This window comes from Hyla sarda, chromosome 5 (genome assembly GCF_029499605.1).
Source record: "Hyla sarda isolate aHylSar1 chromosome 5, aHylSar1.hap1, whole genome shotgun sequence".
NCBI lineage: Eukaryota > Metazoa > Chordata > Amphibia > Anura > Hylidae > Hyla > Hyla sarda.
In genome coordinates, this window is record NC_079193.1 from 115,035,076 (window position 1) to 115,048,614 (window position 13,539).

The 13,539-nt window shown below is 42.2% G+C and overlaps 1 protein-coding gene across 6 annotated transcripts in view; it reads left to right on the plus strand.

The window, feature by feature from the left end:
* CTNND2 (catenin delta 2) overlaps positions 1–13,539 on the plus strand; it is a 913,533-nt gene that overhangs the window by 543,259 nt on the left and 356,735 nt on the right. The gene's annotated exons all lie outside the window — the stretch shown is intronic.

Sequence of the window (13,539 nt, forward strand, 5' to 3'; positions counted from 1 at the left end):
CATCTCAAACTTGCAGCAAGAAACTCTCTGCAGACCCCGACCTTGTGAGTGTACCCTGTACCAGCATGCCCTTTGGCTGTCCGTGCATACTGGGGGTTGAAGTTATGCAACAGTTGGAGGTACACTGGTTGCAAAACACTGGTTTGTTACTTAACTCAGTGTTTCGCAACCAGTGTGCCTCCAGCTGTTGCAAAACTACATCTCCCTGCATGTATGGTCTATCAGTGCATGCTGGGAGTTGTAATTTGCCACAGCTGGAGGCACACTGGTTGCGAAACACTGAGTTAGGTAACAAACTTCAGCCGTTGCAAAAACTACAACTCTCAGCATGCAGTGACAGCTGAAGGGCATGCTGGGACTTGTAGTTATGCAACAGCTGGAGACCTACTTCTAACACTCCCAGCATGCCCTTTGGCTGTCTGTGCATGCTGGGGGTTGTAGTTATGCAACAGCTGGAGGCACACTGGTTGCAAAACACTGAGAATTTGTTACTTAACTCAGTGTTTCCCAACCAGGCCGCCTCCAGCTGTTGCAAAACTACAACTCCTAGCATACCCAGACAGCCGAAAGACATGTTGGGAGTTGTAGTTTTGCAACATCTGGAGGGTCACAGTTTGGAGACCACTGTGCAGTGGTGTCCAAACTGTAGCCCTCCAGATGTTGCAAAACTTCAACTCCAAGCATGCCCAGACTGTCCAGGCATGCTGGGAGTTGTAGTTCTGCAACATCTGAAGGACCAGATGTTACAGAACTTTAAACTCCCAGCATGCCTGGACTGTCTGGGCATGCTGGGAGTTGTAGTTTTGCAACTCCTGGAAGGGCTACAGTTTGGAGACCACTGCACAGTGGTCTCCAAACTGTGGCCCTCCAGATGTTGAAAAACGACAACTTCCAGCATGCCCAGACAGCCTTTGGCTGTCTGGGCTTGCTGGGAGTTGTAGTTTGGCAACTCCTGGAAGGCAGCAGTGAAGATCACTTACCGCTGATCTTTATTGCTGACTCCGCCGCTGCATGCCGCCGGTCCTGGCACCTGCTGCCATCTTCCCCCTACTCTGCCCCGACATCCAGGGGCGGACAGAGCAGGGGATTTCAACTTTAACCTCCCGCCCCCTCCTGCCATTGGTCGACTAGTCCTAATGACTAGGGATCGACCGATTATCGGTTTGGCCGATATTATCGGCCGATATTCACGATGTTCTAAGTTATCTGCAATTACCTTGCTGATAATGCAGATAATGCGGGCGCTTTAAATCAATGAACTGCAGCGGCTTTTGCGGGGCCAGAGACCAACGCCACTGCCCGCTTCTCTCCCCCTGCCTGTCCTGGGGCCTTGAGTCCAACCACCGCCGATGCCCGATTGCCTCCCTCTGCCTATCCTCTGGCCAGAGACCGCCGCCGCTGCCCCATTGCCTCCCCCATCCCCGGTTTTATAATAACCTGTTCCTGGGGTCCGCGGTACTTCTGGCTCCGGCAGCTTCCTGAGCTGTCACTGTGCGCGGGGCCACTGACAGTGACGTCGCGTTGAGGACGTCACTCGTCATTGCGCAGTGCACAGCAACAGCGCAGGACGCCGCAGGAGCCAGAAGTAGCGCGGACCCCGGGAACAGGTAATTCTAAAACCGGGCATGGGGGAGGCAGTTGGGCAGCGGCGGTCTCTGGCCAGAGGTTGGCACTGGGAGGCAATCGGGCACACGCACCGTCATTTTACCAAGGATATTTGGGGGGGGGGGAATAAAAATGCACGGAATATCGGTATAAGTTATTGGCTATTGGCCTGAAAGGTCACAGGTTATCGGTATTGGCTCTAAAAAATCTATATCGGTCGATCCCTACTAATGACCAATGGCAGGGGATAGGAGCGAGGTGGCAGCCTCTCTAACAGCTCCGATCATGCCTATTTTCTGGGCTATCAGGTCACCAGAGACCCGATCAGCCCGGAACCCCGCAAGTCCTTGTCATTAGTCAGTCACTAACTGACTGACTAACGACAACGATCAGCAGCAGGGGACCATTATGATTGGTCCCCAGCTGCATAGTGTCATTGGTCAGCTGTTCACAACAGCTGCAATAACGTTTCTATCACCATGCCAACGGACATGGTGATAGAAAATGTATTGGACCTTTATGAACGTCCATTTGCCTTAAGTTACAGGAAAAATGGACGTCCATAAACGTCCATTTGCTGGAAGGGGTTAATAGAGATGAGTGAGCTAAGCCCATAGAGCTCATCTCGCTCATGGGGAAAATCGGCTCACATACCATTAAAACTTTGACAGGTTTGGCTTGCCTGTGCCCGGCAATGGTGCTATTATAGAATTTATGGAATAGCATTTATATGCATTTTAAGCGTTGAGAGTGGACGTGGAATTGGCATCTTATGTATTTTCTTGGTTTACTTAAAGAATATAATATTTGTAGCTGGGTTTAACATAAATACGCATGTATAGCATTGAGAGTTTTTGTGAAATAGTCATCTTACACCAGGTTACCTGTATTTTCTGGCACCTTAAATTACAGGTACCTTAATAATTGATACCAAATCATCCCAAAAAAATGTTTTCAAGCTTGAAGGCCAGGCTTACCTCCTCACTAAATTAGACTTTCCCGGTGTGCACAGTAAGGACTAGAACTGACGCATTAATTTTTCCAAATTTATTGCCAAAAAATGCTTTAAAGGGAAACTGACTGGCTGTTAACTCACACTAAATCCAATTCACTGGGTTATAGCGCAGGTAACAAGAGTAAAATGTTGCTAGAAAGGAAATTCTGTTCAGTGCACAATGGAGGTGGGGAGCGGACTTGCCATGCTTCCCTGCCTCCATTTTATACACATTCATATTTGATAGTTTACCTTTAACCCGTTAAGGACATAGTAACAGGATACAAGGGTGTACCTGTATTCCCTAAGGGACCAAGGGTGTACATGTATGCCCTGAATACTTAAGTGGCTTTAAAGTGAGCACAGGCACTGCATTTGCTTCAGAGCAGTGAGTGTCGGCTACTATTAGTAGACAGACACTCACTGCTGATGACAGGCAATGGCAATCCTGTGCTGCCTTCATTTCACTCTTTAGACGCTGTGATTAATGCAGATCACGTCATCTAAAATGAAAGTCAAATTTGCTGGTGAACACATGGGTTCGATGAGCTAAAATGGCGGAGGAAGGTCCCCTTACCTGCCTCATGCCATCCCTTGCCGATTCAATAATCTAGCTTGACTTAGCTAGGCTATATCAGTGGATTGCTGATCATACTGTGTAATGCTTAGCCATAGGCATAGCAATATACAGTGAATACAATCTAATGCTTGCATATAAAATTCCCCTATGGGATTTAAAAAGTGGGGGGAAAAAATCTCTAAAATGATATAAAACCTCCTCCCCTGATAAAAAATCTAATCATCATTATTTTCTATTCTACAAAATTTTTTTTACATATTTGGTATCTACGATGTCACGTAAGCTTCACATAAACGTCACAGAGCTTCACATAAACGTAACGTAAGCTTCACATAAATGTCACAGAGCGTTGAGCAAAAATCTTTCCCTTGCTACTTGCTTAACTGCTTTAGTAGCTAATAACAACTGGGCGACAGTCCTTTCCTATCCAAAGTGCAGGGGCATCATGGTCAACATAATAAACAGATACTGTACAAAATAAGGACACATAATCAACAAATCAGAATGCAACTGGAATACAAAGTAGCACAAATCAGATAACAGGGAAACGAGGCAACAGATAAATAGATCAGTAGTCATGTACAGAGGACACTATAGATCGGTTATCATGTACAAAGGACAGTATTAAGATAATGCAAATACTAGAAAAACAGGAACAGATACAAAAACACTCAAAGACCCACTGGTCTGAACATGGACCAAGAAAAAGATACACACTAGATACAAACAAACTGACTCCTATCTTAGGGAAACAAAGCAAAGCTCAGGAAATTGAACTAACCATAAAAACCTAGACAACACTCTACACCCAACTCCAATCATGGAGGGACATCAATACCAAACCCAAATAGGCTCCAAGCTAGAGGGGGCATACCATTGTGTGAAAAGAAACTAGCCTTGGAGGAAACTCAAAATCCAAAACATATCTAAACATGAGTACAGATACTAAACACAGGTGTGAACACACACCAACAGAGAACACATAAGATACTTGCAGGACAGACAAACCCCGACCAGGTACACATAGTAATAGAATATCAAAATATTTAAAACATAACAAGACAGAATACCATGACAAACACAAAGAGCAAGTGAACTAAAACTGATCAAATCATCAGCCCTGAATGCATCATGAGCTGAGATAACAAATAACAAGCCCACTGAACTCACTGGCTAGGCTCTGTACAAACCGGTGAGCATCAACACAGGACTAGCAGGTGCAGACATCACAGTCAAATGCATAAATGTTTTAACTATTAAAATATAATGTTTATGATCCCACACGGTAAATGTCGTAAACGGACAAAAAATACCAAAAATACTGATTTTTAATCACATCATATATCTGAAAAAAGATAATAAAAAACAAAAATGGTACCTATAAAAACGAAAGATCCAGCTTAAAAATGAGCCCTCATACATCCCTGTATATGGAAAAATTAAAAAGTTATAGGGGTCAGAAAAGAACAATTTTATGCATATCAATTTTGTTAAAAAAAAGTTGTTGTTTTTTAAGTAGTACAATAATAGAAAAACTGTATAAATTGGGTATTCTGTTAATCACATTGATCTACAGAATAAAGATAATGTATCATTTTTAACCATTTTAAGTGCACTGCATAAAAACTAAACCCCCTTATAAGTTTCCTTATAAATTTCCGACCACAAATAATACTTTTATGATTTTGCAGTACATTTTATGGTAAAATGAAAGATGTCATGCCAAAGTACAATTGGTCACGCAAACATAAAGCCCTATAAGGGTCTGTAGGTGGAATAATTAAACAGTAATGCCTCTTAAAAGGAGAGGAGGAAAAAAACAAAAACAAAAAATGAAAAGTGTCCTCAAGAGTTATCCAAGGACATGCTTAAGAAGGATCCGTGTTTGTATTTAGGCGTAATGGCTGTGTCGTGTGTCCACCATAATGCTTCTGATTTATTTTTGTGAAAAATATCTATTTCCTGTTGGAGTTCCCTCCCTCCAACAAGTCCCAGGATACTTTGTTTATAAATGTGAGGTCACTTTTCTCCCTCCCACACATCAGCCCCCAATTGAAGCACACCCAACACAATTCCCTGCAGAAGAACAAACGATGATCCGGCACCAGATTTAAGACTTGCAGCTTTATTTTCTCCATATCAAAATGAACAAACAATACACAGTAAAACCGACTCCCTCCACAATCATACGCGTTTCAAGCACATGCACGCTCTTCTTCAGTGACGTTGTGGGTCTAACAGGCAAGGATTCATATTCGTACCTACACAGGTGAGGAATGATTTTATTACCCCTCCTACGTTCAGGTTACTTATAACTCCCCTTTAGATCTCACAACTGGGTAGAGACTTTATGTCTTTCTAAACACACATTTAGGTTAAAAAAGGAAGTGTTATAAAATAACAACACTGTATTCAACACCTTATGCTTGGCAACACATAATTTTCTATCCATAATGTACAATCAATACATTTCTTGTTCACTTATCCGATATGCGTGTTACATCAATAATGGAACAACAATTCACGTCTTACGTTCATGCCGGATGGGGCGCGCGTGCCAAGAGTGAATTGCCAGAAGGCTTCCATGTGTTCCAACTTTTTTCTAATGCATCCTTGCCTTATGTCCAGTTTTACCAACTCAATGCCATATATTTTAAATCCTGATATATTGCCACCATGTACTGTTTGAAAATGAAGGGAGGCAGCAGATTTATTTCTATTTAAAGCTCCCACATCATTAAGATGTTCTAGAGCACGCATTTTTAATTTGCGGGTAGTATAACCTATATATTTTAATTTGCAATGTATACACTCGATCATGTAAATTACGTTTTTGCTATTGCAATTCATGTAATTTTTAATTACATATTTATTGCTGCCCTCCGCATTTTCAAACTCTTTTACCACTTTAACATAGTTGCGGCATATATTATGTCCACATTTGTAAAAGCCCTTCTGTGAGAGCCACATATTCGTGCCTGAACGGGACTCCTCTACTAGACTAGGTGACAAATAATTTTTTAGTGTGGGCCCTTTTTTTGAAACTATGTGACACCCTTTTTCTAATATTTTAGATACTATATCATCTTGTTTTAATATATGTAAATGCCGTAACACTACATTTTTTATTTTGTTGACATAGGGGGAATATGTTAAAGTCAAAGTGGGTTTGTTTTCAAATTCCCTTTTATTCGTTTTTCCCTGAATGAGATCTGTTCTATTTTTGTTGGATACTACTTTTTTGGCTCTATTTAACATTTTATTCGTATACCCTCTTTCCTTCAGTCTGTCTAATAACTGATTTGACTGTGTATTGTATATTTCATTATTAGAACTGTTTCTTTTGAGGCGGGTTAATTCCCCTACCGGCATAGCTTTTGTTGTATCTGTTGGATGATTACTGTTAGCCCTTAAAACTGTATTTCCTGAAATTGGTTTACGATGTGTGGCCACTGTAATGATTTCTCCAACCACACTACTCAATTCTAAGTCCAAAAATTTTATTTTACTTTTGTCCATATGATGAGTAAATTTTAAATTGTAAAAATTTTGATTTATATACTGTGCAAACAGTGGTACGAGGGACTCATCTCCCTCCCAAATTAACAGAAGATCATTGATGAATCTCCCGTACCACTGTATGTTCGCACAGTAAGGATTGGTGTTGGAAAAAATAAACTGGGATTCCCAATAAGACATTGTTAAATCAGCTAACGATGGGGAGTGTCTGGCCCCCATCGAGACTCCACTTTTCTGCAAAAAGAACTTCCGATCAAATACAAAGTAATTTCTAGACATCAGAAACCAAACTGACATTTTTATGAATTCACACAATTCTTCTGTGTAATCACCATAATTGCTAAGGTGGTGGTCCAGAGCATGCATGGCTACCGTCCAAGGGATGTTGGTATAAAGAGAAACCACATCACATGATAGCCATGCATGCTCCGGACCCCACCTTTTGTTTTCAAACATTTTCAAGATATCTCCTCAATCCTTCAAATACCCGGGTACACGCTGCACCAAGGGTTGTAATAACTGGTCCACCCACATTGATAAACGCTCCAACAATGAGCCACCACTCGACACGATAGGTCTCATTGGTGGGGGATTTATTCCCTTTTGAGTTTTCGGAAGAGCATACATTATTGGGATAATAGGATCTTGCATATACAAAAAATCTTTTTCCCTCTGAGTAATCAAATTGAGGGCTAAACCCTCCTCCAGTAATTTCATGAGTTCCTTCTGAAATTTTTCAGTTGGATCTCTATCCAGGGAAACATAGACAGATTCATCTGAAAGCATAATTTTGATTTGTTCCATATATATGCTTTTGTCCATTACTGTGACCAAGCCACCTTTATCCAACATTTTGATTATTATATCGTCATAAGATGACAATTCTTTTAATGCTTTTCTCTCTCCCCGGGACAAATTATCCTTTGTCCCGAATGAGTGAGAGATGGCGTTGCCCATGGCAACCAAGTCACTTTCAATTGCTTTCTGGAATCTGTCCATGTTCTCTGTTCTAGAACCTATTGGATAAAAAGAGGGATTTTTACTTTTATGCAGATATTTTTGTTTAATTTTTCCCTATAGGTGCTTGTTTCCCTACTTGATTCCTGTAAGTTACATAACGTAAGTTGTTCACCAAACGTTAGTTTAGTAAACTCATTGGGTATTTTTGGCTCTTCCTGTGAGTTAACAGTTCCAGTGCCCTCTTCAATTTGGAAAAAATATCTTTTCACCGTTAGGTTTCTGACAAATTTGTTAATGTCACATAATGTTCCAAATATGTCAAAGTTATTCACTGGTGAAAAATTTTAACCCTTGGCAAGCAAAGTCATTTGACATGGACTCAGTTGTCTTCTTGATAAATTTAATACCCCATTTATTTCCGGACTTGGCTCCTTAGCCTGGGTGTTACCTCTTCTGGGATGTTTTCTCCCCTCCGGATTTTCCTTTGCGCTTGGCGTTTTTTCCTTTCTGTTGTTTGTAACCACTCGCATGTTGGGGTACTGATGGATTATCTGATTCAGTGCTTTCACCCGTATCAACCTCAATTCCCTGCAGCCCTGTGGTAAAAATGATTTCCTCAACCCAGCGGTCGCTCCACTCATTGAAGCAGAGAGACTCCCTTTGAACACCTAACTAGTGATGCAATGTCTCAGGCCACATTGAAACCTGGGAAAACCTGAAAGGGCACTCATTTTGTATGGGGTTAAAATTGAACATTGGGGCAAAAATCACGGAATACCCTTTAAAATGGGCTATGTCCTTAAGGGGTTTAACATTTATTTTTAAACACAGTGGCAGAGCATAGCACTAGTGGGACTGGTGGTGTTAGGTTTGGTGGTGATATTTTAAAGCATCAGGTTAGATATACTTGGTGGGGTCCAAGGAGCCCATGAGTGATAAGGGCAATGAGAAGGAGTTTTGGTGATCATGATGTAGTTTTGTACAGAATGACGTGTTCAGAGGAGGAGGATAGTAGTAATGTCAGCGAAAAAGAAGAGAGCTGAGGAAGGGCCAAAACATCTGTCAATGTCAAATGTAGGCCTGCTTTTATGATCTGCTTAGGAGCAGGTGACGGCTACACTGCTGGTTCTCTAGACTCAAGAAAATAACCTTTAAGAGTAGAGGCACAGTTGGGTGGTGGTGTACCTATGCAGTAGTCTGCTGCTTGGAAATTCTTTTCTACATTACCAAAAAAACAGAAAGCACGGCACTGTGCCATCTTTGCAAACCTAAAGTAAGCCATGGTCATGGTACAGGGTATGGTTACGTTTCTACATAGCCACATGGAGCGGCTTTATGAGGCCACATTGGACAGTCAAGGTGCCTCACAATGAAGAAGACCATGATCACTTTGCACAATCATGTGGTGGTGAGGGTCTTCCACTCCATGCAGTTGTTGATGTGCAGCACAATTCGTGCCATGGTAGATACTTGGAGTAGTCGCAATAGCCAGGGCACTTACATGTCTTTTAAAGCCAAATGGGTCATCATCTTGCAGAACAAGGCTCCACAGTAACAAGGCCAGTAATGACACCTCCAATGTTGTGCCAATCTGGTAAACTTATGACACCTGCCTATCCTCCTTATCCAGGTTTTCCTGCACAGATATCTTGGAGAAAAGTTTGCGTTCATTTTAGCTGTTTTATGCTTTTAAACGTGCCCTCTTAGACCTACAAAGCCAAAATAAATCTTCCTCTATACCACCTCATTTGCGATGTTCCAACACAGTGGAACTCAACATCATACATGTTGAACTGCCTGTGCTAGCAATGCAACGTGGTTACAGACTACATAATGCAGCAGTCAGACAGTTTTTGTAGCCAGTGTGACTTTTAGCTGAGGCATTGGCAGCTAATCAGAGACACCTTTCCGTGCTTATTCCTTTCAAATAGGCAACAAGATTTGTCACTGGTGGAATTAGTGGTGTTGTTATTGCTTCTGAAGCAAATTATTATGATGATGATTGAGCAAGGACCAATGGAGGAAGGTTCACCGTATGTATGTATGAATGTATGTATGGAGCAGTATGGATGTTCTTCTTAAGGAGAAGTTGAATGAGGAAGTGGGACCTGAGGAGGATTTGAAGATGAAATCTGGCAAGGGATAGGTGCGAAAAACCTATGCAAGGTGACGGTGATGATGATGATGACGATGACCATGATGTCCAACCTTGGCAGTATGGGATGAAGGTGAAACAAGCATGGACCTTTGGAAAAGCTGGCAATGATGGAAAGCTGTAGACAGTGATATTCTGTGCATAAAGAAAAGAGATGAGTACATGATAGCCAAACTCTTAGACCCTCATTATTAAGCCAGAATGGGGGGCAATTTTATTCACCTTCTGAGAGGGAAGACAAATTGGATTTTCATAGGAAGAAGCTACATAGTCAGCTTGCTACGACTTTCTAACAGCAAAACATGATGAACAAAAGTCCACACCCTATTCTCCGAGTCAACACTCTACTCCCTCTTCCAGCACCACATCGCAAGAGGCCATAGCAACAGCATCTTCACGTTGGAGTACATGATGACAAAGTTTTTACATCCGGTATTTCAACTTGAGATGAATCGTCACCAAAGGGATATACGCCACTGCATAATCAACCAGGGTAATGCATACCTAACCAGTGCCCTTTCTCTGACAGACACCATGAGCCCAGACCCAATGGACTTCAGGGTCAACAAACTAGACCATTTGCCTGAACTTGCCTAGTATGCCATGTGTGTTCTGTCTTGTACACCCTCCAGTGTAATATCAGAGAGTGTTCAATGAGGCAGACCGCATCGTCACCCCTGTGCTGACAAGATTGTCTACAAGCAATGTAAAAAAAAAACCTCACGTTAGTTAAAATGAATCAGGCACAGATCAGTGAGTAATTTAAAACTCCTGTGCCAGATGCCACTGATTAAATAGTATAACCACCACTTATGTTGTACCCTGGCTACTATTTCCACCAGTCCACCACTGCCTTCTGTCCACTGTCTTCTACAAATCCCACCAGTCCATTACTGTCTGCTGTCCTATCCGCTAGCTACTACAACTTCCACCAGTCCATGACTGTCTGCTGTTTGCTGCCTACTACAACTCCCACCAGTAAACCACTGCCTGCTGTTCACTTGACTTCACACCTATAACTAGTCCACCACTGCCTGCCGTACACTGGCTACTAGAACTTTCACCAGTCCACCGCTGGCTGTTGTCCTGTCTCCTGGCTGCTTTAACACCCACCAGTAGACCACTGCCTGCTGTCCACTGGCTACTACATTTACGACCAGTCCACCACTGCCTGCTGTCAGCTGACTACTACTACTCCCACCAGTCCACCACTACCTGCTGTTCTGTCTGCTGGCTACTACAGCTCTCACCAGTCCACCAGTGCCGGTTGTCTGCTTCCACAGTCCACTACTGCCTGCTGTTTAATACAGCTCCCACCAGTCCACCACTGCCTGCTGTCTATTACACCTACCACCTGTCCACCACTGCCTGATGTCCGTAGAAATATACCAATATATAAGCGCTACCTAGGGCGGGATAGATAAGTTATAGCATCCGATTAGAAGTCTATGGTTCCCTGTATTGCATACAAAAGTTAAAAGTTCTAATATATATATATATATAAAGCAAAATCATCGGTAGTTGCAGTATCTTGTAATACCCTTTTTATTGGACTAACAAGATTTTGTAGAGACAAGCTTTCGGGATTCCTCCCTTTATCAAGTCATAAGCATTTCTAAGCTCACAAGACCTACTTGATAAAGGGAGGAATCCCGAAAGCTTGTCTCTACAAAATCTTGTTAGTCCAATAAAAAAGGTATCTTGTGAGCTCAGAAATGCTTATGACTTGATAAAGGGAGGAATCCGGAAAGCATGTCTCTACAAAATCTTGTGTGTCCAATAAAAAAGGTATTACAAGATACTGCAACTACCGATGATTTTGCTTTTTGCATCACTGGACTAATACGGCTACTCCTAACTAATCTAATATATCTCTCTATATATATAGATATATATAAATATATATAAATAAATCTAAAAAGTAAAATATTCAGGTAAAATAATAATTTATAGTAAGATGCACGAGGTGCAATAATCTGCAGTTTACCTTGACGTAGCAATCCCTGAGTCTGCTTGAGAGTCGATAAAGTGCAATGTGCTGAAAAACATATATGTATCCACAATATCAATGGCGATGTACAGGAATGTAGTATATCGGGTAGAACGGGAGACAGCCCCGGCCGGCGGCATCTCTACTGTTCTGAATCCCACTGTTATCCAGGTAATTTGCGGTCTCTGCCAGTGACATCACTACAGGTAGCAGAAGAGTTACCCGGGAATTAGGCTGGGTTCACATCACATTTTTGCCATACTGTTTTCAATCCGTTTTTCTAAAGAAAACCGTATGGCAAAAAAACGGATGTAATAGTTTGGAAAAATGTAAACTGTATGCGTTTTTAAACAGTATACTGTTTTTAAAAGTGCATACAGTTCCGTCAGTTTTTATAGAAAAAAAACCCATACGTTTTTGAAAATTTTGTCCATTTTTAATGGGAGGGGTCTTGGGTGGGGACTTTAGGATTCACATGCGCATGTGCAACGTAAAAACGTATGTTTTTCCCGTATGGAACCGTATACATGTGCGTTTCCCATTGACGTCCATGTTAAAAAAAAAACCTATGCGGTTGCAGTACGGTTTTTAAACCGGAGTCAAAACCGTGGTTTACCACGATTTTGTCTCCAGTATAAACAGTATACTGTTTAAAAACACATACAGTTTACTTTTTTCCATACTGTTCCTTCCGTTTTTTTGCCATACGGCTTTCTTTAGAAAAACGGATTGAAAACAGTATGGCAAAAACGTGATGTGAACCCAGCCTTACCCGGATACCAGTGGGATACTGAACGGTTGACCACGATTTTGTCTCCGGTTTAAAAACCGTACTGCAACCGCATACTTTTTTTTAACATGGGCGTCAATGGGAAACGCACATGTATACGGTTCCATACGGGAAAAACGTATAAGTTTTTACTTTGCACATGCGCATTTGAATCCTAAAGTCCCCACCCAAGACCCCTCCCATTAAAAATGGACAAAATTTTCAAGAACGTATGGGTTTTTTTTCTATAAAAACTGACGGAACTGTATGCACTTTTAAAAACAGTATACTGTTTAAAAACACATACAGTTTACTTTTTTCCATACTGTTCCATCCGTTTTTTGCCATACGGCTTTCTTTAGAAAAACGGATTGAAAACAGTATGGCAAAAACGTGATGTGAACCCAGCCTTAGGCTGGGTTCACACTACGTTTTCTCCCATACGGGAGCGCATACGGCAGGGGGGAGCTAAAACCTCGCGCTCCCGTATGCCTTCGTATGCGCTCCCGTATGTCATTCATTTCAATGAGCCGGCCGGAGTGAAACGTTCGGTGCGGTCCGCTCATTTTTGTGCCGGAGGCGCTTTTCCCCCGGACCTAAAACTGTGGTCAACCACGGTTTGAGGTCCGGTCGTAAAAGCGCATACGGCGCAAAAATGAGCCGACCGGACCGAACGTTTCACTCCGGCCGGCTCATTGAAATGAATGACATACGGGAGCGCATACGAAGGCATACGGGAGCGCGAGGTTTTAGCTCCCCCCTGCCGTATGCGCTCCCATATGGGAGAAAACGTAGTGTGAACCCAGCCTTACCCGGATACCAGCGGGATGTTGAATGGTAGAGACGCCGCAGGCCGAGCTGTCTCCTATTTTTCCCGATATACTACATTCCTGTACATCGCCATTGATATTGTGGAACTGGTATTTGCACATCAACTCTTTGGGAGGAAAATTCCCCAAAGGATAAA